Source organism: Saimiri boliviensis, chromosome 16 (assembly GCF_048565385.1).
Source record: "Saimiri boliviensis isolate mSaiBol1 chromosome 16, mSaiBol1.pri, whole genome shotgun sequence".
Classification (NCBI taxonomy): Eukaryota; Metazoa; Chordata; class Mammalia; order Primates; family Cebidae; genus Saimiri; species Saimiri boliviensis.
Genome location: NC_133464.1, coordinates 70,500,360 through 70,527,361, shown reverse-complemented (window position 1 = coordinate 70,527,361; position 27,002 = coordinate 70,500,360). Strand labels below are relative to the sequence as shown.

The 27,002-nt window shown below is 38.2% G+C and overlaps 1 protein-coding gene across 1 annotated transcript in view; it reads left to right on the top strand.

Annotated features, from left to right (window-relative positions):
- FREM2 (FRAS1 related extracellular matrix 2) overlaps positions 1 to 27,002 on the top strand; it is a 195,051-nt gene that overhangs the window by 49,896 nt on the left and 118,153 nt on the right. The gene's annotated exons all lie outside the window — the stretch shown is intronic.

Genomic DNA, 27,002 nt, shown 5'->3' with positions numbered 1-27,002 from the left:
TTGGGTTAGTTAAGGGTTTTCAAATGGAAATGAAATAATGTAAGCTGGCATTTTAGGAAGATTACTGGGGAGCTAATTGGAGGTTGGATGGGGGTGAAGAGAAGACTAGGAAATGGGAGGCAGGTACATCGGGTAGAAAGCCATGAAAGAAAGATAAGGATGCTGTTGTGGCAAATAAAGAGGGTGTGAATTCCAGAGATGCTGAGGACTTGGTGACTGATTAGATAGGGAGTGACTGAATGACAGAAGCACGTTTGACTCCTCATGTTCTGCTCTGGTAGCTGAAAGAAAGAAAATACTGTTTTCTACAGTATGGAATACAGAAGGAGAAACACTTTGCAGGAAAAAGTAACGAGGACATATGTAATTTTTAGGTGCTGGTGAGACATCTAGACAGACATGTGCAACAGAAAGATAATTGGCTGGGAGTGGTGGCTCACACCTGTAATCCCAGCACTTAAGGAGGCTGAGTTGGGCAGATCACCTGAGGTCAGGAGTTCAAGAGCAGCCGGGGCAACATGGTGAAACCCCACCTCTACTAAAAAATACAAAACTTAGCCAGGCATGGTGGGTGGTGGCACCTGCCTGTGGACCCAGGTACTTGGGAAGCTGAGGCAGGAGAATCACTTGAACCAGGAGGTGGAAGCTACAGTGAGCTGAGATTGTGCCACTGCATTCCAGCCTGGGATACAGAGTGAGACTCTGTCCAAAAATATATTAAAAATAAAAATAAATTTAAAAAGGGGATAATCTTGGTTTAGAGGTGAGAAAAAATTGTCTGGATAAGTCTACAGATTTTAGAGTGATCTATGTACAAAAGGGAGCATGAGAATGGATATGTTCAGTCAGATACCAAATATGAGACCAACATGTCTCTTGAGCACAGAACTCTGGAGGCCAACAATAACAAAGGGGTTCCCTGAGAAACAGAAGCCCATGAAGAAAACAGAAATGAGGCATCCAGAAAGCCCAGAGTAAAACCAAAAGTGTGATGTCACACTGTTAAGATAATAGATTCTGGGGTGAGACAGACAGGGTTTTTAACTTCAGTTCCAGAAATACTAGCTGTATTGTACTAGACAAGGTAAATGACTTTTCTAATGCCTAGTTTCCTGATTTCAAAATAGGCATATTAACACTGTCTATCTCAGAATATTCATGTGGGGAGTAAGTATTATCATCTATACAGAATGCTTGTCAATGTCGAGTCCATGATAAGTACATAAGAATTACAGTTGGTGGAGGGATTACCAGTAGAAATAGAAATGGTAGAGTCATAGTAGCAATCATCGTCCTCATCTCTATTTTATTAAGAAAGTTTTAAAATAATTGAATATAATTTAAAAAACAGGAAAATATTAGAAAAAGATAAAGGAAGACAAATGCCTGAAACTGCCCCATGGATTTAATAACTTACATTTGTTTGGTGGCCTCAATAAACACAATCTTAATGGGACAGGGAGACCTACTGGCATACCAGTAAAGTGTGAAGGAACCAGGAGTGATTATGTAGAATCCTCTTTGACTTTTATGAGAAGGAGAAGAATATAGCAACAGTTCAGTGCAGCATTCTCAGCATGTTCCTGCTCCGTCCCAACATGTCTCTTCATGAAACAAAATCATTACACCTATAGTTGACTTCCTTTGTCCATACTGTTCTTCCTAGAAAGCATGAACTCTCCCTGATCATCCTTCCCTCTAAGACTCAGCCAAACTCCCAGCTTCTCTCGGAAGACTCCTCTCAACTCCTCCCTTTTCACTGGCTCTTCCATGATCACTGCTTTAGCACATACCCCTGTGCCACCCTCACATCACCCAGTACAGATAGGCTTACAAGTCATCTACTTCCCAGAGAGATTCTACACAGTGTCTCTAAGAGCGGGGATTCCTTTCCTGTCTTGTTTGGTTATATAATGCATGATTGAAATTTGTTTCATGATAAAGTAGTTGGAACACATAACATAATTAAGTTGCTTTTTTTATTCACTTAGAACATGTGATATTGTTATCAGAACCTCACATTTACATACGTAGCTAAGGCGTGAGAGCATTCAGAGAACAGCACTGCCTACTGATGCTAGCAAAATATCCTTCAGTTTAAAGTGGCTTGCATTTAAATTTCTTTAAAATAAATACAACCATTTGAAATTGTATAACCATTCATAGCCAAAATTTCCATATTTTTAAGAAAACTTTTCACTGTGTTTTGTAAGTTCTGAATAAACTTTTACTTATGAATCATAATAATCTATTTTAGGACATTCTCAATATGCTTTTATATTAAATAAACAAGTAATTGTAATTAAGCAGTAGAATGAGTTTGCTCAAATAGACTATGGAGAAAAAGTTATTTAATAAAACATTTCATTTTATACTGTATTCTCATGTTCTAGAAATATGTCACTTCAGTTTGTAAACATTAAAGGCTTGTAGTGAGAAAAAAAATGAGAAAGTGATAGTAAACTGAGATTTTAAACATGTACATTTTCAAGGAGTACTTAAGCAATGTGTACACTATTAGGGGCTCTGGCTTCTGAAATGAACTTGAAAATACATTACTTGTTGAGATGATTAGTTGGAGCTAGTAGAGGTATTTAAAGATCCTGTTGCGCTGTCTGTTATATTCTTCACTGGAAGAACAAAAGAGACAAAGGAAATGATTTGCAATCATTATTCCTCATAAGAAAAGAAATAAATCATTCTGTATTCTGTTCTCTGATTTCATTACAGCACCTGTCATAATGAAAAATTTAGTACAGTGCTATTGGCCCTTTGGGCATCAATTAATGTTGATCATAATTAAAATTTTAATTGCAAATAGAAACACAGTGTATGCTATCATTTTAAAAATTAATTGTGTGCTTGTGTATTAAAGTTTTAGGAAACTTTTATTCATAGCATTAATTTGGAAGCTTGCCCCTTTATTAGTGGTTACTGTTAGAAGAAGAGAAGAATCAGGACTTGCTTACCACTCTTGACTCCTTTTCTTCCCAAATAATGGTGAAGAAGATAATTTTTTTCTCGAAAGCGAGAATAAGTTTGACTATTCAACAATGCAACCCTCTGTGTACGTGCGGATCACAGCCCCACACGCAAACATCCATAACAATATTAGAATATGTATACTTTTGCTTTAGACTCATTGACTTCACAACCTTACCTATAAGGTATTTATCATGTTACAATGTAGGAAACTAAAGCACAAAGATTAAATATCCCACATCAGACAGAGTAATCGGCATTGCTGGAATTTAAATGCTGATCTATCTAACTGCAAAACTGTTCCTTCCACTAAAACATACTGCCTCTTAGGGTGGTAAGACCACAAGAGATAAGAGAGGTTTATGCATGCCCGATTCAGCACAGAATGGGCCAGTCAGGGACAGTGTTAGACACTCAGAACTGTGAAGTTGAGTAAGTGCCAGGAGTACCCTGTGCTCTCTTAACATATTTTAAAACATGGAAGAAATAAGTATATCCAGCAAGTCACAAACCAGCAAAATTTATCTTTAATGAAGACCTTCATATGTATCTAATGTGAGTCACTGAATTAACCACAAAACGGGCGCTCAATACATTTTTCTGAATAATCCATCAACAGGGTCAATTGAGATCAGCCCTCAACTCAAGGTGTGGCCTGTAATTGACTCAAGTATAAGTCATTGTTAGGAGCGAATTAAGGTACTAGAGACACTTAGTTTTAGCTCTTTTTGGATACATCACAAATCACAGATAGTTATAACTTAAACAGCACTTTAGTGAATGGACTCCCTGACTCTTACTCTTTTTGAAAGGGTTGGTTTCATTCCCCTACTCGAGTTGAAGCAGCTGTGCTCATCAGTCATGAAAAGTGTTATGTATTTGTGGCTCTAGGAATGCATTTTTATGAGGATATGAAAGTGGGAATCATTTAATTAACACACCTGTGGAAAACTTTCCAAAGCCTAAGTGTGTAAATCTATGGCTTATGTGTAATATGCTTGACTGGAGAAAAAGGAGGCACTGAGGCTTTTCTGTGTACTTTTTTGTTGTTCATCTGATAAATATTGACAATGAAAAAAATACATGTTGAGCAGAGGCTGGGAATACACTATGAGTAAACAACTGAACATGTATTCGGAATTATTGAACTCGAATAAGACAAAGTGGCATCTAAATTACAGTAAGAATTAGACAAGTCATTTTTCCATCTGTCAACATTTCTTCCTTACACTGCTCTTCAACTGTCCAAGTTTTAAGTCTCTTTACCAGGTACCGAGCATATCTTTACAGATCCTATTTATCATAAATAGTTTAAAGAACAATTTAGAACAGATGAATAGGGGGCCGGGCGCAGTGGCTCAAGCCTGTAATCCCAGCACTTTGGGAGGCCGAGGCGAGTGGATCACGAGGTCAAGAGATCGAGACCATCCTGGTCAACATAGTGAAACCCTGTCTCTACTAAAAATACAAAAACTCAGCTGGGCATGGTGGTGCGTGCCTGTAATCCCAGCTACTCAGGAGGCTGAGGCAGGAGAATTGCCTGAGCCCGGGAGGCGGAGGTTGCGGTGAGCCGAGATTGCGCCATTGCACTCCAGCCTGGGTAACAAGAGCGAAACTCCGTCTCAAAAAAAAAAAAAAAAAAAAAAAAAAAAAAAAAAAAAAAAAAAAAAAAAAAGAATAGATGAATAGGGATGTATGCAACTATAAGGATTCTATATACATATGCACTTGCAAAATCTAATAAAGAGTATTGCTGCTGTATTTTGTGAGGCAAAATTCCCTAATTTATATGGTCCAGGGATTCGGAAAGTGAGAATGAGATCAGATTCCTCATACAGAGAAATTACATGGACTAGAAAGGGTGCAGGAATGTGAATTTGGCACAGGGGGCATATAACAGCTAGCTGTGAGAAGCTCCCTGGCATTATCGAGTTTTTGGTGTTCTATGGTTCTTAGGTACAAGATCAGGTTGTAGCTGGGTTTTTCCCAGTGATGATTTCAAATGTTGCTGTCTCTAATATCCTTAGTCTTTCACACTTGCCCACTTGCTTTCCAGATTTCAAGTGTTACATTGCATTTGCCTTCTTTCCTGTTTTCTTTGTTCTTGAGGACCTATGCCATTTTATTATTTACTGGACTATAATTTGTGTGGGGTTTCCCAATGGGGTGGAACTATTGATGTGTAATCTTTGTATACTTTTCTTCTTTTTTGGGGAGTGGGGGAGCTGGGGACAGAAACTCACTCTGATGCCTAGGCAAGAGTGCAGTGGTGTGAATCTCGGCTCACTGCAATCTCTGCCTCCTGGGTCCAAGCGATTCTCCTGCCTTAGCCTCCCAAGTAGCTAGGACTACAGGCGCATGCCACCCTGCCTGGCTAATTTTTTCTATTTTTTTTTAGTAGAGACGGGGTTTCACTGTGTTAGCCAGGATGGTCTTGATCTCCTAACAGGTGTGAGCCACCATGCCCAGCCTTTTGTACTTTTCTAATCGTGAGCCTCAAACCTTGTCATTGCTACACTACAGTAGTTCTTTCAATGAATTTTGAGACTTAAATTAGCAATTAACTTGGTTCCCTATCTTTTACATCAGTAAGAACCAAGAACACCTTTGAATTATTAAAATCATTAAATAATCATCAAATTGAGCAATTTCATTGTTGCTTGAAATGGCTCAATAGCAAGGTCCGGACCAGAATGTCTGGAATAATTTAGGCATTGAACTAGGACAATACTGTTAGCACTTTTTGGGTCTAAAACTCAATGTACCTGGCAAAAACTTTTCTGTATGGAACACTGGTAAGAAGGATTATATAAGCAAAACAAGCTTCCGATGGACAAAATTGATGTCACTAAATCCATGGTCCAGTTCATCCACCTTGCTCACAGGCATGCCCCTATGTAAGGGTCCTCTGGTGTCCAAATATACACTTCAGATACAACTCAGGGATGCTTAAGCCAACTATACTTGGCATATTTGAGTAAGCTTTCTACCCAGGTTTTTCTCATTCTGGATAGTACATTCCTTACCATTATGCTATTTTAAAATATCAATAGCTATATATATAGAGAGATTTTTATATATACATATGCAGATATATATGTGTAGTATGCGGCAAAATTTCTTATATTTGCCTCACTCTGAGTCTATGGAATTTAATTTGTCTTGTTATTTCAGGCCCCCAGCAGATTTCAAAATTAATATTAAGATGGGGATAGTTTCCCAAAAGAGGGACCACTAACAACTGAAATGACAGTTAACAATTCACAGTAATGGAAAAAAGAAAGTCTATTTTAAAACAAGTGCAGAATCTCAAATGGTATGAGGGAGGCTATTTAGCACAAGTACAGAAAGTCTTGTACTTCTCAATAAGCCAAGAGGCATCACTTGATTACAGAGCAGTGTAATAACAGCTGTTGATAATTGTGTTCTGGAGTCATCAAGCCTGTGTGCCCCACCCCTAAACCACTATAGCAACCTTTGCTCACTCTCCACTAGCTTAATCCTTACAGAACAGAACAATAAACCTCTCTTTCTTTGTCATTTCTGCCACTATATCATGAGTTTGCTTTTTATATCCACATCCCTGGCATCAGCATAGAGCCAAGCCTGTAATATCTACTCTCAGCAATTTTTAGGGTAAATGGATTAATAAAATGACTATGTATACATTATATGTATAAGTACATACATATGTATCTATGTTTTATAGGAACAATTACAGGTTAATATTCAAGAGAATCAGTGAACTACTTTCGAAACAAAATAAATAAAAAAATCCCCCTAATTCTCATGGGAATGAATTGAGAGAGGTGGAAAAAGATAAAATGAATAAACACAAAGATATTTTTGAATTTAAAAAGTGTCAGCTAAGAATATAAACTACTAACATTTGTTAAGTCAGAAGAAAAATATCTAAAATATTCTATTGTTATTATTCCAGCTTACAGATTTGTGGCAAATTTTTTTCTTTTCTTTTCTTTTCTTTCTTTCTTTCTTCTTTTTTTTTTTTTTTTTTTGAGACAGGTCTTGTTCTGCCCCCCAGGCTGGAATGCATTGGTGGGATCATAGCTCACAGCAGCCTCCAACTCCTAAGCTCAAGCAATCCTCCTGCCTCAGCCTCCCTAGTAGCTGGGACTACTGGCATGCATAACCACACCCAGTTAATTTTCTTGTAGAGATGGGGTGTCACTATGTTGACAAGGCTACTTGCAAATCTTAGCTTTTCTTTTAATGACTCCAACTTGTTACTTAACTTTAAAAGCTCCAATTATTTTATTATTATTATTATTATTTTGAGATGGAGTTTTGCTTTTGTCTCCCAGGCTGGAGTGCAGTGGCACGATATCTGCTCACTGCAACCTCCACCTCTTGGGTTCAGGCGATTCTCCTGCCTTGGCCTCCTTAGTAGCTGGAATTACAGGTGCCTACCACCATGCTTGGCTAAGTTTTGTATTTTTAGTAGAGATAGGGTTTCACCATGTTGGCCAGGCTGGTCTTGAACTCCTGACTTCAGGTGATCCACCCACATTGGCCTCCCAAAGTGCTGAGATTACAGGCATGAGCCACTGCGCCTGGCCAGCTCCAGTTATTTTATAGAGAACAGTCAACACTTTAATGAAGAAGTAGTACAACTTTCCTTACCCAGCAATTAGGCAGATTTTTCAACAGTAATTTTATTCACAGAAGCCATGATACAATAACAAATAATTGAAGCCATTATTTTTGTGGTTTATAAACTAACATGACATTGAAGCTCACTGAATCACCTATTTTGCACTAGAAGTCAAATGGTGTATATTCTGGTTCTTGTTTTCGCTAAAGCAAATGAATTCATTGCCATTAAAACATTAATTAGAAAGAATTAATAGACCCAATAATCCTCAAATATTAAGATAAAGCCTAAATGGAAAACAGAACTGTAAGGAACTGTAAGGAACACATAAATAGTACATAGAATAGAATCGGAAATAAATTGAGGGTGAATATTTACAAATCAACCAGATCTCCTAATCTGATTCAATTATTTTAAAATCATTTTGTTTAATAGTATAAATATATTAAAAAGAAAAACCTTGCTGAGCGTGCTGTTTATATTTTATGAAGTGTCTTCATAAAGAAGTTCCAAGTTCGGCTGCAAAACCAATCCTGAGAAACACTTTGTTTAAATAAACTTTACTTGAATTCCTATCCCATGCTTAATAAAAGCTATGGGTGTATTCAACAACATCTCATCATATAGTTGTTTATTTTTCATTGTGGTATAATTGCTAATAAAGACATGCAGTTTAATCAGTTCCCTAAAAACATTAGGCTTATTTCAGTTTTTCCTATATGGTTTTGTCTTTTCTATGAAGATGTCCCTGTTTTTCCCCTCTGTTGACCTAAGAAGCCTGGGTTGGCACCTTAATCCACTATTTTCAAGGATCACCATGCATAAATCCTTTCCATAGAAAAAGATGGCCTTTTTTTCATTGTTTGTTGTCATTTTTCTTCGGCATCTCAAGCTCACTGATTCTGTGAGCTTTCAGGTTTTAATCTGGTTTATGCTTTCTGGTTTTCAATATGATTGACACCAGAAATCTCACAGAGTCAGTTCTGGGTAATTATCAATATTCTGCCCATTAGGGGCAAGGTTAGGATTTTCTCTCTGTGTGTATTTGACTTCCTCATCTCTCCTTCTGTCTTCCCCAGCTCCTCACAGCCAACCTCTGTTTGGTTCCCTGTGCTAAATTCTCATTCCAGTATCACACCCTTTCTAGTTCATGTAATTTCTCTATATGAGGGATTTGACCCATTTTTTTTTTTAACTTTTGTGATTTCTGTGTCATATAACTTAGAGAATCCTGCCTAATGGACACAGTGGAAATACTCATTATTAGATTTACAAGTGCATAGTTTTATAGAACTCTTATAGTTGTATTCACCTCTATTCATCTGTCCTAAATTGGTCTTTAGGCTACGTATGCTAAGTAGGAACTCTAAACATAGGCTCACTGACTGTGAACTCTTTTTCTGCATAACAACATTCAATCCTATTTTACCTTTTGATAAGGCTTGCAAAGAGTTCATACATAGAGAAAACCTGTACACAATGAGGTCACTATTAACATATGTCTTCTGGCCTTTCCCAGTGAAAGATTTGTTATGATGTCTAGGTATAATGAGTGTAAAGTGCAGTATGGTTCTGCTCAAGATTTTTCCATAACACATAAAATTGCCCACATTCCTACTCACAATACCCAAAGCACTTTTCTAAGCTGTAACTCTCTCCCAAGACGTGACAGGGCCAGTGGTGGGGAGGCAGAGAGTTGAAAAGAACCAACCATATGATTTTATGTATTTACTGCACTAAGAGAAATGGTCTAAAGTAGGCAGAAATTATTGAAGTACCCATGACTAAAATTTTCTCTTCTATTAGTAGAATATTTTATGTCTCAAAGAGCCTCATTTATAGGAAGCCTTGAAGAGATAAACTTATGCATTTTTTAGACTGAATAACTAATTAAGACAAGCTGCTCAGTACCTGACCAATGGCATTCAGGTAGAGAGGTTTACCACTGAGGTCAGGAGGGAAGTGAAATTGCTGAGTTGAGTGCCCGCCATGAAGGGAGTGAGGGCTTTAAATGACCAAAAGAAGATTTAACTCTTCCAGGGAACAAATGAAGGTGTGGATGAAGATTTTACTAAGACAGAAGGTTCACACAGCCAGTCTTTGCCAACTTGGCAGCATTTCTTGAGTCCTTGGTAGAAACCAGTGCAGAGTCCAAACACCAGCCAGGTTGGAGCTTCGAAAGCCATTCAGATATTCTAGTGTAGACATTGCTTACGTGTCCGGGCAGGTCAGCCCAGTTTCCCCTGTTTAGACACATTTAGTCCAGCTTCTATAAGTTCTATCAGGTATTTCCTTGTTTGAGTTCCAATCCCTACCTACCTTGCCCCCCATATTGAGAAAAGGGAGCCAAGAGAGTAAGAAACAGAAGAGATACAGATGTTCTCCATAGTCTCACTCATTTTGTTATCATTGACGTACTAAAAAATATTTATGAGATTTTCCTGTCTTAGGAATGCATTCTGATAATCTTCTATATTCCTAAAACATAGTTATCCTATTATTCTTTGAAGGGTACACATGGTCTGGTTTTCTCTGTGTGTGCATTTCCTCTTCTTATAAAGATTTTGTTTGAGTTTCTTGAGGTCATAAATCTGGTATATATGAGTGTGTGTGTGTGTGTATTCATCTGTTACCCTTAATCTCCAGAGTGCCTGGTGAATGTGTATATGTATAATATATACACACATATATATCCACACACATATTATGTATTACATAATATGTAATATGTATACATATTATGTATTTTTTTTCCTTGTCTATATAAATAACGTAGGAGTAAGTTAGTTCATTTTCATTTTCTAACTCATTTGGTTCTCCAGTCAATAAAAGTATTTTCCAATACAAGTTACTAATGTTATTACCAAAACCAGTTGAGATGTAAAATCAATGACTCAAAATTGTCTATCAGCTTCCTTCTAAAATTGATGAGTACAGAGCTGTTGTATTTATTGATATTCTCATGGGAAGCAGTTAGTGATCAGGGTTGAGGAAGAAGTGCAGCCCAGGGAACAATGTGCTTTCAGAGTTTTTATCTGTTTATCAGCCTTAAAGTTTATGTTGCAGCATTATCCTCTTTCCAAAACCCAGCTTAGTCCATGCTTCCCATACTGGTTGTTTTAATAGCTTCAGAAGCATTCTTCTTAGTAAGCCTTTAAATCCCTTATCAGAGCTGGGCAGATCGTGGGGTTCAAATATCCACAGGGAGTAAGAGCCAACTGAAAACAGGAAGCTGACATAGCTCACTGTACATTGTTGATGATTTTAGCTGTGTTTTTTGGAACTGGCCAAAATCCTAACCTTTGTCTCTTCTGAGATCTGATCCCACATTTGAGTGATTAAAAAACAGGGCCAGGGCACTATAATGTTAAGCCATAAAAAAATCAAAGCGTGTGTCTCCAACAATAAATGTGGTCCGTCTACGGAACAAGTATACCAGTAGTCAGTTGTGTTTACTTGAACTTTTATTTTTCTTGGCATTCTACAAACTAACATATTTACTTTGTCATTTGGATTAGGAAATGGAAATGACATGAACCGGAATTTGTATTGCTGGTAGGGAAGCAGTTTCTTAATTTTATTTGGATTTGTTCCTCAAGATTATGACATGCAGTTCTGACTGTGAGTGTCAAATATGACAAATGAAAGTTATGTGACCTGCATGTGATTGATACTACACAGGCTCTCTGCTCCTATCTGTGTTTTGAATGGTTTGTACTTGAAGCCAGCTTGTCCCAAAGTATGTGCTGTAGATCAGACTCTTAACATGATGCCTTAAAACATAAGGTCCCTGTGGGAATGACACTGAGAAATGCTGTGTGCTCCAATCCCTTCCTCAGATTTTCTCAGCGCATTATCATACATTAAAGGCCCTAGGAATTACTGCAGTTAGGAATTCTGTTTACATAGCTTAATACAGTCGATTTCTCCCTTAGTTAACATAGAGTGATTTTTTTATTAATGTAATACCTATTTACTGCCAGGAAAAACAAGATAAAAAATATTTTGGGAAATGCTTTTCCAAATCGTTCAGTGGAAAAACATGTAGAGGATGCTGTGTGTTCTATGTTTTTGGAGAGGAAGGCAGTTTTGTTCTTTGTAAGAACGAAGGTAAGGATGTGTATGCATGAGTGTGCATGTGCAGGTGCATGTGTATGTACTCACAAGCACACGTGCGTTTGAACATGTAGTATTTCTCTTTTGAGCTACAATAATGACACAGAAGTTTGGATAACTGTGTTCAGTGCCCAGCCTTGTCTATCTGCAATGACCTTAGGAAGGCTTTCTGTTTTGTGCTCTTAGCTCTAACATGGTTTGGCGAAGCCTAATCTGCTTAAAACATCTAACATGGAAATCATTGCCCACATATTGGATTTCATACTCAAATCTAAATCATGCATGCAGTGTCAAACTTTGACACAGTTTGGTGCATTTCTCAAGATCCTTCCTCACCTCTAACTTTCCAACGGATTAGCCATAAATTTCGACAGTAGGAAAATTACTGGCCCAACTACTTCCTGAAACAAGAGAATAAACACTTCCTACGGGAAACTGTTCCACATCAATGATGGACTTGAAAAGTTCTGCATATTTATGTAAGAAGAGGAGGCAGTTTTATCATTTGATCATATATAGTCTCAATTCAATTTATAAGAAAACATGAATTTACCAAGAAAAGTCAGATCATATGTTCATGTTAGGTTATACATGTTAATATATCACCATGTAACAAGTATAGACCACAATTTCTCAACACCAGTGCTATTGACATTTGGGGCCAAATAATTCTAATGCTTTGAGTGTGTGTTGAATGGGAGGGTCTGACTCTTCTGTGCATTGCAAGATCTCCCTGGCCCCTACCCACTAGATGTCAGTAACACACACTGCCTTGCTCTCCGCCCCCTCCCCAAATGTGACAACTCTCCAGACATTGCCAAACATTCCCCAAAGGGCAAAATTACTGCCCCCTCTTCAAGAACTACTGGTTTAGAGCATATTATTAATTATAAAATCAATGTATTTGCTTTCCCGGCCTGCTCTTTAAAATGTTCTGCATGTAATTAGTATGAATTATCTGCAGTAATCAGTGCCTGAAATCCTCAGCATATTAAAAAATGCCACCTGAATTGTTTATTAACCAAGTGAAGTGAGATGTAGTTTATCTTGGCCTAGGAGAAAAATTTTGTCACACTGATCCTCATTTTCTTTCTAAGTTGAAAGAGAGAGAAAGAAAGAGGTAGGGCATAACTTTTATCTGTATGTAATATATGTCTGGATTTTGGCTAAATAGTTGCTTAGGATCAAAACTCCTCTAAGAAATTCATCCATCGCTTATTTTTACTGCTTAAAATGAATAGATTCTTCGAGTGCCTCTGATATGGTTTGGCTCCGTGTCCCCACCCAAATCTCATCTGATAGCTCCCATAATTCCCACGTGTTGTGGAGGGACCTGGTGGGAGGTAACTGAATCATGAGGGTAGGTCTTTCCTGTGCTGTTCTTGTGATAGTGAATAAGTCTCATGAAATCTGTTGGTTTTAAAAACAGAATTGAGACTCACCTATGAGTGAAATTCATGTGTTATGTGTTTTTCTGTGCCTACCTTATTTTACTTAAGATAATTAGTTCCAGTACTAACTATATTGCTGCAAATGCAGGAGTTCATTCTTTCTTATGACTGAATAATATTCTACTATGTATATAGAACATTTCTTTATCCATTCATCCATTGATGAACACTTAAACTGATTCCATATCTTGGCTATTGTGAATATTGCTGCAATAGACTTGAGAGCGCAGATAGCTCTTCAATACACTGATTTTCTTTCTTTTGGGTTTATACTTAACAGTGGGATACCTGGATCATATGGTAGTTCTGTTTTTAGCCATATGCTGGTGTTTCTTTTTCTTTTTCTTTTCTTTCTTTTTTTTTTTTTTTTTTTTTTTTTTGTTGTTGTTGACACAGAGTCTTACTCTGTTGCCTAGGCTGGAGTGCAGTGGCGTTATCTCAGCTCACTGCAACCTCTTCCTCCTGGGTTCAAGTGATGCTCCTGCCTCAGCCTTCCAAAGTAGCTGGGATTACAGACACCCACCACCACACTCTACTAATTTTTGTACTTTTTGGTAGAGATGGGATTTCACCATATTGGCCAGGCTGGTCTTGAACTCCTTACCTTAGGTGGTCTGCATGCCTCAGCCTCCCAAAGCCATACTGTTGTCTATAGTGGCTATACTATACATTTCCACCAACAATTCTACCACATTTTTTTTTCCATGGATAGGCACTGAGGTTGATTCCATGTCTTGGCCATTGTGAATAAAGCTGCAGTGAACATGGGAATGCAGACATTTCTTCAATATCCTGATTTCATATTCTTTGGATATATACTCAGAAGTGGGATTGCTGAATCATATGACAGTTCTTTTTCTGTTGTTTTGAGAAACTTCTGTATTGTTTTTCATAATGGCTGTACCAATTTACATTCCCATCAACGATGTACAGGGATTCCCTTTTCTTCACCTCCTTGCCAATGCTTGCTATCTACAAATCAATATTTCTTAAAGTGTGGTACATAATATGTCTCTCTGTGCCCCAAGTTTCCTTTGTGAGCAGCCTGATTTTCCAGCTTATCTACTCTTCCCCTTTCCTTTCACAAACCCTACAGAGCTGGACTCATTGCTGCCCACACACATGCTGCACTGTCCTTCCCTGAATTGGGTGTCTTGCAGTTCCTTCTTCTGGGAGGGGCCCCATCCTCCACTGTCCTTCCACTGCCCCTTATGCCAAGTCTTTAATGGTCTTTCCAATCCAGTGTGTTCCCCTCCCTCCTCTGAGCCCCGGGAGATTTCTGTTCCACTTTTCACCTTACGTTTTTTATTATCATGTATGTATAGTATTTGATTTTTCCTTACTAGAGTCTACATTTAACAGAAAGGACTATATGTGAACCAACTTTATACTTCCTGACACATGTGCTTTTCATGGAGTTTGTTCCAAAATATCAATTAAATGAAACTGTGCATTGTCTAACTTTTTTTTTCTAGTAAGAACTGGAGCTCTAAGACCATACCAACTTGTTTTTCTACTTACTTTTTTTTTTTTTTCCTTTGGCGGCTAAATATACAAAATGAACAGCTTTTATATTAATCTGAGATAGTGAAATTAATGAGAAGGGCTGCTGTTGTAGCTCTGGCACAATTCTAAAGGGATCAGAGCAATCACTAAAGGGTTCGACTAATTAAATAATACTACATGCTAAGCACAAAAGCTAGCTTTGCAAAACTAATCTGAAATAAATGAAAATAAAATATGAAAAATAAATGTGTGACATTGATGCTATCTTACTCCATCCTATCTTTGTCTCTGTCTCCCCCACACTGTCACCCCCTACCCTGTTTTCTCTTTCCCTCCTTCTCTCCTTCCTTTTTGACAGATATCAATGACACATCTCATTTAGTTTCTCACAGGAGCGCTAGCTAAGTAACCAGGTATAATGCTGTATATGTCTTTTTAAGTCTAGGAGTTTAAAACTTCCAAATCTTGATTTTGCTGCTGAAAACAAATAGAACTAAGAACATGTTACTGACTTACTTTTTAAAAGCAATAATAACAAATTCAACTAGAATTATCGTGAGGAAGTTCTTATTTCTAATTTTCAATCTAATGTTCTGGGATTCTGAGTTAAGATTTACTCATGGTATTTTAATTAATAGAATGACTTTTATTCTCTCACCCACTCTAATCTCTTCATACTAGCCATCAGATTTAAATTTTGGTAATAATGGAAACAAGTCAGATTTTTAAAAAAAGTTTTCTTATTGACTGTTAGTAGGCACTTGTTTTTTTCCCCCCATCTATATTTTTGTCTTCTGATGTGGATATACCACATTTTCAAAAGATAATCCAAGATACAGTTCAGACTGTAATCCATGTTAACTGTCATGACAGTGTCTGTGTATGGTACTGTTATACAAGTAGGAATTAGAAAACAGCCTCACTTCACAGAGAATTAACTAAATGGTGCTAAACCGGTTACTCAAAGAGGTGGAGAAGTGTAGGGAACCACTGCTTTCCTTCAGCTCAGAGTCTCCTTCGGGGTGGGGGGAGATGTCTGGCGCCACAAAAGGAATTAGGCTCTGGTTTGAACAGAGACCTGAAGGCTATTAAGTTTATTTTAAGAATGTGTTGCCAGAGATCTAATAAATGTATTTGTGGCTTCAGGCAGTGCATGCATGAAATCTTGCTGGGCCAGGTGTTTTGTTTTGTGTTTTTTCCCTTCCCCAGAGGGAGAAGAGGGTGTGGATCTCCTTGACACACTTAACTCTTGGTAAAGCAGTTATTTTTTCTATAACAGTATAGTGTTTTTTTTCAAAAATTAACTTCTGTGTAACTTCTATACAGGTAAAAAATGATTTAAAAAATTCTATCTGGGTTGCTTTAAAGAAAATAAAGTAAGTCCTCCCAAATTATATATACACATATAATTTTATTTAATTTTCAACACACTTTAGAATAATCTTATGCTTAAAAACAGTATTTGAGATTATATCCTGTTAAAGGGTAAGACCACTAAATCAGGAGTGAAATCCCTGGGAATTTAAAATGTTTTATAAACTTATTCAAATCCCACCCTTTCTGAATCTTGGTAAAAGGGAGCATTGAGAAACAATGCAGTCCAGCATTCATTCTACTCTAAAATGCTTGGCATACATATTTGTATTATTCACCAACATAATCTTTTCTTGAGTTCGTTTGTGTTCTTATTTAAAATGCAGTGTGCATTTTCAGGAAAAAATAATTCTCAGCCACTCACATCACAGTGTTAAACTGACTAAATTAGCTTATAATTTAGACTCCAAATGATAATCCAACAACCTGAATGTTGTAAATGAGAGTTCATCTTGCAATTACGTGTTTGCCTTGTCCTTTGTCCTCTGTATGTGTACACCTGAATTCCTTATCCTAGGCATGCATACCAACTGAACATTCATTCCACTAAGTGTAAGCTTCTAAATAAGAAAGTAAAGTGTTACCCAATTAAGTCAGATTTGATTAAGGAAATACGCTTAAACCCTAGGTGAGGGGATGTAAATTCATGTTTCTTTCTATTTTTCCCCCCATTTTTGTTGCAGGGGATGAAAATCAACTTTTTAATTTTATTAATTTTATTTTATTTTTGAATGGAGCTGGGGGAGGGAGCCGTGCTTGGAGAAATGCTGAGGATTGGCAGGCTCAGGCTTGCAGATTCCTATTCCAACCTGACTGTGGCCTGATGACGCACATGATTCAGCCCGGAAGGAGGATTTTCCTTCTAGCTTCCCTGGATTTTGGCTTTGGCTCCAAATTCATTCATCAAAACAGAGGGTCTTACATCTTAGCTTGTGTTAATTTTTTATAAATCTGTCTCACATATTTATTAACCGACCTTCGTGTCCTTTGCTTTGTCATGTAATACTTATTTGAGGGCCTCACTATTCGCTAGTATCAGAGCTGAGAATAGAGGGAAACTCACTCGGATGATGGTTTTATTTCTTTTCAGTAGCACTAATTTATAAATTAAATTAAGCAAATGACAATTAAGCTAGAGTAGCCTGCTAATAGGATATTCACCGAAATGATGTCATCTGAAGACTCAGGGAAGCATAGGAAGAATATTAGCAGGCTGCACTTGAATGCTACATCCACCACATACTACACCCCTTGGAATGTAAAGTGGGTAGTTAAACCTGACACTCATTTACCTCATGCATAGAATGTGGAAATACCTAAATTGCAGGGTTGCTGTGAGATGCATTGAAGTAATGTACAGATGATAAAAAATCACCCTGACTGTGGCTCTCAATCTGTCCAGCTCTCCTCCACAGGCATTTTCAGAGTCCCCAAGGCTGAGCTGAATTCAGGCAGTTTATACCAGCACTTGAATTCTAGTTGTTCTTGATGAGGGTTATGGTTTCTCTTTTCTGTGTTTTGATTGGTCAATGCCTATATTGTGACAGTTCTGACTGGTCAAAGCCCATGCCACTGGTTGGTCAAGATTATTTTTAATATCACTTCTGCCCCAAGGATAGGTGTTCTCCATAGTAAGCCCAGTTGCACAACATCTGCACAACTCTACTAGAAATCCTATCAGCTATGCCCAGCTCCCCAATAGCAGGAACCCTCCCTGTGGCCCCAAGAACCCCTAGGCATAACCTAGGGGTGATATTTTCTGTTATTCTCTATTGAAGGAAAAGGGTATCCAAAAGTGTGCTGCTTGGCTCCTGGTGTGAAAAAGAGATTAATTAAGCATCTCTTTAAATTTCCACTTATACTGCTTTCTTTCCCTGGGATCCAAAAAATACACCCAGGAGCCTGGGCAAGAATTAGAGATGAGAAAACTTATACTACACTTTGAATCCCTACACTCCCTACACTCGGATGATTAAACTTTTGTATGGAGTCCATTATTTTGCCTAATATCCATTTTCATTACCACAAGTTCTCTCTCCGCAGGCTCCTTTATAGCCCGCTAAAATCAGCTTCCCACCAAAGCATGGGAAGACATGAACCCCAGATGTGAGCTTTTTCTAGATCCTAGAATGAATTGTCCTAAAATTCTCTAGTAGGATTAGGAGTGATTCTTCAGTGGAATTCATTCCACGTATACTACTTTCCTATAGGTTAACAGCAATCCTACAAATTTTCTTTGTATACTCTCAATTTACAGCAGGTAGTTATGCAGGAGCCAGTACACCTTTCACCCCCAAGCCACAGCTGTGTTGTCATGGCCAGGGACAGATGGCTGGAGGACAGCCAGAGCTGCCCATCTGAGAATGCAGTGAGGGTCCTTTCAATTCACACTCCCGAGCATATGGCAGAAAAAAGATCAATGAAAGGGAGACAAAATGGGTGTGGGGTAAACACTTTTCTGCTTCTGTGCTCCATTTTTTGTGCCACCCCAAAATGACTTATTATGACTTTTACTGAGTAAAAACAGTTGATTGTAATTATTCAGTGCAATTACATTTCTGTAAAATCACAGTGAATACGGAATTAGCAAATACTGAAGCATTGCTCCTAGGGGAAAGACAGGATTAGGTTTCTGTGAGCCTCTGGTCACATCTCATCAACCAATCCATTATAACCTTGTTTTATGTGTGTTTCTATTTATTATTTTTTTCTTTTTTCTTTGAGATGAGTCTCATTTTGTCACCTAGGCTGGAGTGCAGTGGTATGATCTCGGCTCACTGTAACCTCCACCTCCCAGGTTCAAGCAATTCTCCTGCCTCAGCCTCCTGAGTAGCTAGGATTACAAGTGCCCACCACCACGCTCAGCTAATTTTTGTGTTTTTACTAGAGACGGGGTTTCACTATCTTGGTCAGGCTGGTCTTGAACTCCTGATCTCGTTATTCACCCACCTAGGCCTCCCAAAGTGCTGGGATTACAAGCATGAACCACTGCATCCAGCCATGTGTTTCTATTTAAAGACAACTTATTAGATATATGTTGTTGATTCATTAACATGGCACTCACAGTCTGAACAAAACTTATATAGCACACAAATATTATTTTTTGTAAGGCACATCACAGCCGTCTTATCTTCTTAAGAACACCAGACAAAGCTTTAGCACTGTGGTTGGGGGCCTTATTTTTTTGAGATGGAGTGTCACTCCATCACCCAGGCTGGAGTGCAGTGGTGTGATCTGGGCTCACTCCAACCTCCGCCTCACAGGTTCAAGCTATTCTCATGTCCCAGCCTCCCAAGTAGCTGGGACTACAGGCACATGCCACCATTCCTGGCTTTTTTTTTTTTTTTTTTTTGTATTTTTAGTAGAGACGGGGTTTCCCCATGTTGGCCGGACTGGTCTTGAGCTCTTAATCTCAGGTGATCCCCTGACTCGGCCTCCCAAAGTGCTGAGATTACAGGCATGAGCCACAGCAGCTGGCCATTGGGGACTATTTTTAAAAATAGCAAAACCACCGAAAAAAAGCACAAAGATATGGAAAATGAGGCACTAAAAAAACTTGAAAAGGATACCTTTACAGCATAAGAGCTGAAACAAGAAGGCACAGAGTGTCAGGCAATGAGAATTTTTTGTTGGACCCCTGCACATGTTCGAGAATGATCACAAAAGCACCGCAAGTATTAATTTGGGGGCTAAGAAATAAATTTTCATAAATAGGGCAGTTTGTAAATATAGAATCCAAGAATAATGAGAATCAACAATGTATTAGCCTTTTCCATAGTAGATGATAGGAATTTCAGTCTTTGGAAACTTGTGTACAAATATCCATTATATACCCATATTATATACCTGGGATGGGTATATATGTAATCATATCATGTCCCCAAGGAACAAAATTATACATAAAAATGTGGATTGTGATATTTTTGGATTCTAAGGTCAACACTGATATATTTGTTAGTGCCCATCTTCACACCCATGTAATCTGGCCATTTCTTACCTGTGTATAGAAGAATATTGAGTAGAGTATGAAATAATCCATACTTGATCTCAATTCAGTGTAGTTTGTGTGTGACAATTATAAAGATATCGTAGCTCCATTTATTCTTTCCATCATCAAAGATGTGCTTGTACATGCCTATCCTGAAACTGGCCCAAAAGATCTCTACAAGCTGTGTGTGTCCAGTAGAAACCCATGTGTGCTATGATGCTGTGCCTGTTTCCTTCTACCTCCTGGGTCTTTGTCATGCCACCCCTTTTTTTCTTGAGATGAAGTCTTGTTCTGTTGCCCAGGCTGGAGTGCAGTGGCTTGATCTCGGCTCACTGCAACCTCCGCCTCCCAGGTTCAAGCAATTCTCCTGCCTCAGCCTCCTAAGTAGCTGGGATTACATACACCTGTCACCAAGCCTGGCTAATCTCTATTTTTAGTACAGACGGGGTTTCACCATGTTGGCCAGGCTGGTCTGAAACTCCTGATCTCAGGTGATCTGCTTTCCTAGGCCTCCCAAAGTGCTGGGATTACAGGCATGAGCCATGGTGCCCGGCCCCATCCCTCTTTCTCTACATTTCTCTACCAAGTCTTTGTATTTGTCTGTGGATCTGCCCCGTGTGCTGTGCTGCTGCATTTTCCGAATGTGTAAGGCAGTGGAAATCATGATGAGGGAGTGTTCAGAAGGAAGGAAGAAAATGATATAACAATTATCATAAGCAGCAATTCTTGAACACCTTACTGTTGGAGCAGTCATTATTGAAATCATTAAGTAGTCTACAAAAAAAATAATTAATTAATTAATTAATTAAACCCACTGCTGATTTTTCTGGATCTGTCCAAGTTCTTCGGGAGCTTCATTAGTTCCAGGAAGGTGCAGCTGCTCTTAGTTCAAAGCTTGTCAGGTACCTGAGTCACCGCAGGCTGATCCAGGGCGGCTTGTGGATGTATCTTGTCTCTCATATCCAATCTCTTAAACAGGAGAAGGAGAAGGAAATAAATATTTAGTAAATGCCCTGAGCACCTACCACATCGAATTCTTTGAAGTTCCTTTTTTCACCTGATTTCTTATCTCTCGTTTTATACCTAATCTTCCAGGAAGGCCTTCCCCTCCGTCTCTCTTAATGTCCAAATACCGCCCTGTACTTAAGGCCCCATTTAAACACTATCTCTTCCATGAATTTGTCTTTGATCCCCTGAGGCTACAGTAATCCCTCACTCTTGTGGACTCCCACAGCTCATTATCAGTGCCTCTCGCAGCATTTGCCAGGCTTTAGTGTGTGCACATTATCTGGGTGCCTGTGCCATCTCCCACAGTTGGATGCCAGCCCCCGGGGGCAGGGTAAGAGCCAAGTCGGCTTCAGCTCTGCACCAGGTGGTTTTCAGCAAAGAGTGAAGTCAGTCTGCCTTTAGAGGCCAGAGGACAGGATTCCACAGGCTGGAGGAGACCCTCCTATGGAAGACTCTAAGGCAATGCAAAGTTCAAGGGAAGAACATCCTACCACAGAAATGGCAATGAAAGGGATCCTTTAACTTTCATTTTAGATTTTCACTATAATTACTAGCATTCATCTGGATGGTTGCTAATCGCTATCCTTACCGTTCAAGAGAACAAGATTTCTTTAAAAATCTGCTTAAAAATCCAATTAGCTGCTCAGTGCAGTGGCTTGCACCTGTAGTCCCAGCTACTCAGGGGCCTGAGGTGGGAGGATCACTTGAGCCCAGGAGTTTGAGGCTGCGGAGAGCCTCAACACCACGACACTCCAGCCTGGTCAGCAGAGTGAGACCATGTCTCTAAAACAATAACAAAAATCAAATCATCTAATTTCTCCAATAAGTTAGGTAATAGTATTGTTATCTTAATCTTTTCTCATATAAATATATATTTCTATTGCTGATTTAAAGGACCACATCTAGCTTTAAAAAAATATCTGTATAGTTGATTTTCAGTTCAGCTTTAAAGATGAACTTTATTCTGGGCAAATTAGAATTTACCAAACTAGAAATCACCAACAATATTTTCTACGTGTAACTATTCTCCAAGAAGAAATTTGTTGTCAAAGCTAAATAAACACATCCCCTTTATCAAACAAAAGTCAAAATTGTGGCACTCGTTTCATATTATTGAAGATCAATTGCTTTGTCTTTAGTGAAATCAGGCAGCCCTGAGCTTTTAGGGAGGGCTAATTGGAGATTGGTTTCTTGGTTATTCTAAAAAAAACGACTGAGTTTGAATTGAAAAAGAAAATGAAGAAGTCTAAAGACCAGCTGGAAAAGTTCAAAAGAGGTCTTTTCATCAAAACCGTAATGGCTTTGGTGTCAGGATTTGAGGACAGAGCATCTGGGAGTGTGCTTATCAGCTGTCAGACACCTGTTGTGTGGATTTATGACATGAGTTATGGAGTTTAATTTTTTTCCAATGAGATGCTGAGACTAGCTCCTCATGCACCATAGATGACAGAATCTATTTTAGAAAGGCGACAAATTTTGTTTAAGTAAAAATGTGTCCATTTTTGACATTATTTAGCTTCATCTATAATTTCACATTCAGTAAGCTGTAGCTTTTGTTAAAATGTCAACGTTTATTATTTCCATTGATTGAGGTTTTAGAAGAGTTTATGTGATAGGTAACAAATTAGTAAATAAGGTATCTTCCTATTCTTTAAATAAAATACAGCATTCAATTATGTAAGGTCACAGTTTTAGTAAAGGGAGTTTAATAGGTTACAGCTTGGTTTTTCAAATAAGTAAGTACCTAAGATTTTACAAATTCTGAAATCAAATCTGATTCACATGTGTAAGGTTCAGAAGAGTTATGAAGTATTTAATTCCATTAAGAGTTAAGCTTTATAGACTTCATATTTTCTAGTTAAATATGTATTTCATTTATATTCTCTGGTTTAAAATCCCAGTTTCAGTGGGAATTCTAAATTTTCGGTAATAGTTACCTTGGACCATCTCTCTGTCTTACAAAGCAAAGCTTCTTTATAGTGTTTCTGAATTTTATTTTGAAATAAAATCTCAAGGTGGTGGTTGTACATATCCAATACTAGCAAACTATTCAGCTATGTGTCATTCAAGACCTCTGATTAACCAGTAACTTGGCAACTTCGGCCATTCAGAACATAGGCACAAAACTGAAAATCATTTTTATAGATATTTAAGTAGAGACAAAGTTAGGTGTGTCTAAAACCATCCATAAAGGGAATGGAAGGGTTAAACGGCCTTTAGTCATCAGTAATGCCTGGAAGTGTCATTTAGAGAAACACAAATTCCAATAATTCACATTTATGTGTTACTTAAAATCTTTCAAGAAGCATGCAAACATTTTAGAAAGGGTGTCATTAAACAAATTTTTTTAAATAAAAAGATTCAGTAATGAAAGAGATATGTTACATTTACATAGGAAATTTATATTGCTCAATACATGAAGGACCACTGAACTTTCAACCAAGACATTCGAGTTTCTGATTGATGCAACAGGTGTTTTTCTAATAAGTATAATGAGCTCCATGACCTCATGAATCATGTGTTACAGTGGGAGAAAACAGAAAATGAACAAAAAAATAGTGTATATATATATATATATATATATGAAATAAAATTTTAGAAAGTAGGGAAAAATCAGAATGAAGGCATAGAGAGTGCTGGGGTTTGCAATGGGCTTCCTGTTTTATAAAATTGAAGAGAGAAGCCTATTCTTAAAATGTGCCATGTTTACAAGAGAATAATATTTTCTGGAATATTTCAGGAAAAGGTTAGAATCAATTCTTAAAATTAGCTAAGAATTGTTAAAATTTAGAGAAATAGGGATTCCCAGGAAGAGTAGGAAAACGAAGGCTGTCCCGTGCAGAAGACATTGCACATACTAAAACAGCCACTTTTGTTCAGAAAAGAGGTAAGAGGTTGGATGTGGCTGGATATTTCTCTTTAAGGGGAAGTGATGGGATGTGATGCCATAGGTGTTAGAATAGACGAGGAAAGACTTGGTAGAGCATGACAAGAAGTTTGGAATGAAACCTGGGCTTGCTGGGACCACATTTTAAAGTGGACAGGAGTATAGCATAAAGTTGTTTTCATCTAATAATTTGTTTTGACATCAGAGCTATTTTATGTACTCATTTAATCAAGTACATGGTTTTTGTTGTTGTTGTTGTTGTTGTTTTGAGACGGAGTTTCGCTCTTGTTACCCAGGCTGGAGTGCAATGGCTTAATCTCGGCTCACCGCAACCTCCGCCTCCTGGGTTCAGGCAATTCTCCTGCCTCAGCCTTCTGAGTAGCTGGGATTACAGGCACGCGCCACCATGCCCAGCTAATTTTTTGTACTTTTAGTAGAGATGGGGTTTCACCATGTTGACCAGCTTGGTCTCGATCTCTTGACCTCATGATCCACCTGCCTCGGCCTCCCAAAGTGCTGGGATTACAGGCTTGAGCCACTGCACCCGGCCTTAATCAAGTACATGTTATTCTCTTTTCCATTGCTTTCTAGATGATGTTCCAATTAATGGAACATACACAATACTTTTTAAAAATATATTTTAGAAACAATGAGACTAAGTATTGGAAATAATGAAAGAATGGATACTCTCAATTATTGATGTAAATTAGTGCAATTTAGTACAATTAGTAAATTAATACAATTAAATATGAGAGGATACTCACCAAAGGGCACAACTATACAGAGTAATCAATAAGAGAACAGCTGCAGAATCACAAAGAGATGAGAGGGCTGGAGCAGCTGCAGCTGCTTCACAAGCAGGGGGATAGACCAGAGATAAGGAGTGGAAAGCATCAGTCAAGGAAGAATAGGGGTCCTCACTTTAGACAAGAGGACATGGGTGACAGGAAGAGTGAGGGTGGCAAATCCCAGGAGCTGCAAGAATCTTGGCTTACCTCCAGATGAGCAGATTAGAGTGCAAGGAGCACAATCAGAGTAGGTCAGGATGAACCTGGAAATCTGCAAAAAAAAGTTCACTTGATATGGGCAAAAGCTGTAGGCAAGAGAGGCAAAGGCGAAGTGAGCACCTGTAGGTGTAAGGCAGACGAATAGTAGTCCAACAGGGGCCATGTAGGGTGGGCTGGTGCATTCGTGGTATGGCAGGGCAGAGTGAGCTGGCATCTGTTGAATGCTACTATTGACCTCAGGGTACTATGTGTGTGTATGGCTTATCTGAGTTGATCTTCGAAGAAATCACAGGTGCTAATTAGCATCGCCCTCACTTGACACTCCAGAAAAGGAAACAGAGGTCTAGAGAAGTAACTTGCTCAGAGTCAGACAGCAGCTAGAAGTGATGTGGGTGTGCCTTGGACTCCAGTTCTGAAGACCCTCCCAGCCCATGGCCTCTCCTCTCCAGAACAGCACTCAGGGTGCAGCCGATATTAGGCACAGTAAGTTTCATCAGGGCAAAATGTGGAATGAGTTTCCTTGTTAAACGGACACAAAATTCCTGCTCTCCAATCTATTTATATTTTATAGTTGATAAATTAACTAAAAATAGGAAAGTCCATAATCCCATCATTTAAAACACCAGGCAGCTTCACCCGTGTCATGCCTCATTTTATGTAGCTGCGTTCACGGCATCAGTACCATTTTGTTGTTGTGTTTTTAAGTGTTTTCAGTGTTCCAACAAGAATTTCATATTTGTTGTTTAGTAGTTGAATAAGATGTTATTGATTTGATACACTATAAGATAGTTATTAAGGTTTGGAGTTACTATAGAAAACATTGCAATTAATAGTTTCTTACGAATATATATTTTGCTTCTCTTAAAGCAAAAATCTCACAGGAGGACTAACAAGACTGAATGATATAACCATCTTTTTGCCCCTTTCACACATTGGCACATAGCTGTCCAAAAGGCTCGTGCTAATTTGCAAGTCAAACAACAGTAAACAGGAAAACACTTTCCCTACATAATCTCACTTGTACGGGGTATTCTCTTTAATCTTTAGTACACATCAAGTTAATAGCTCAAAGTTGCTGCAGATTTTATTTTTTAAAAGTTCGAGCAAAGACAAACGCATTTTCATGTCTTTGCTCACTCAACATTTTCCTTTGTGTAGATTTTTTTGTGGTCTATTAAAGTTTTGAGACTTTCCTCTTTCATTTCTTCTATCTAGTGAAACTCTATGTGAATCGCAAAGAGAAGAAACTAAAATGAAAATTGTGCCTCTAGCTGTGTTTGTTACTTGGGCATTTTTTTTTTTCACAGCCTCTTTCAGAAAGACTTAAAAGGCATTACTGATGCCTTTGTTTGTAAACCTCACCTTACTCTGAAATAATTGGTGTAGATCAAAAGTAGAGGGATGCGTGCAGAGTGATCAGCTGATAACCATTTTTTCCTTTCATTTACCCAACATAGTTGCTTTCACATTAGAGCGATCACACGCGAGGTTTATTTTCTCCTGATAGGCAGCCAGCTCCATTTTGGTGGGAAGATGGGAGGGGAAAATCTTATCTTCAGAGTGGAACGAAAATCAATGAAAAGAGCTGTCTGTTTGCTCTAAGGAATGGAGTGGAATATAGTGGGGACGGTAGGCGGAGAAGGGATATTTGTTTTTCCTTAAGTAGTTATAATTAAAACCTTCCACCTAATTGCTCTGTGAACCAGAAAAAGGTATTTGTGAAGTTGTGTTTTTTAAGAACATCACAAAGGAGCCTTGCAGCCCTCCGAATAGAAAACTTGCTCTCCAGCGGCACCTTGTGGGAAGTGAGTTATCCTGTAAGTGGGATATTTAGTTTTGGGATTAAATTGCCTCTACCCATTACCTACTTCCCCTTCTAAAACAGCAAAAAATTTGTGAAGAATTATGTCAGCGATTGAATTTATGTGTAACAGTTCCTAGACTGTAAGCTGTACTTCCATGTACATATTCTAGAGTTATGTATTAAACTAAGTAGCTGTATTGATTCTTAATGTTGCTTCATTAATGTAGTCTGTGGAATTTTTAAGGTCACTCATTCAAGAAAGCACTA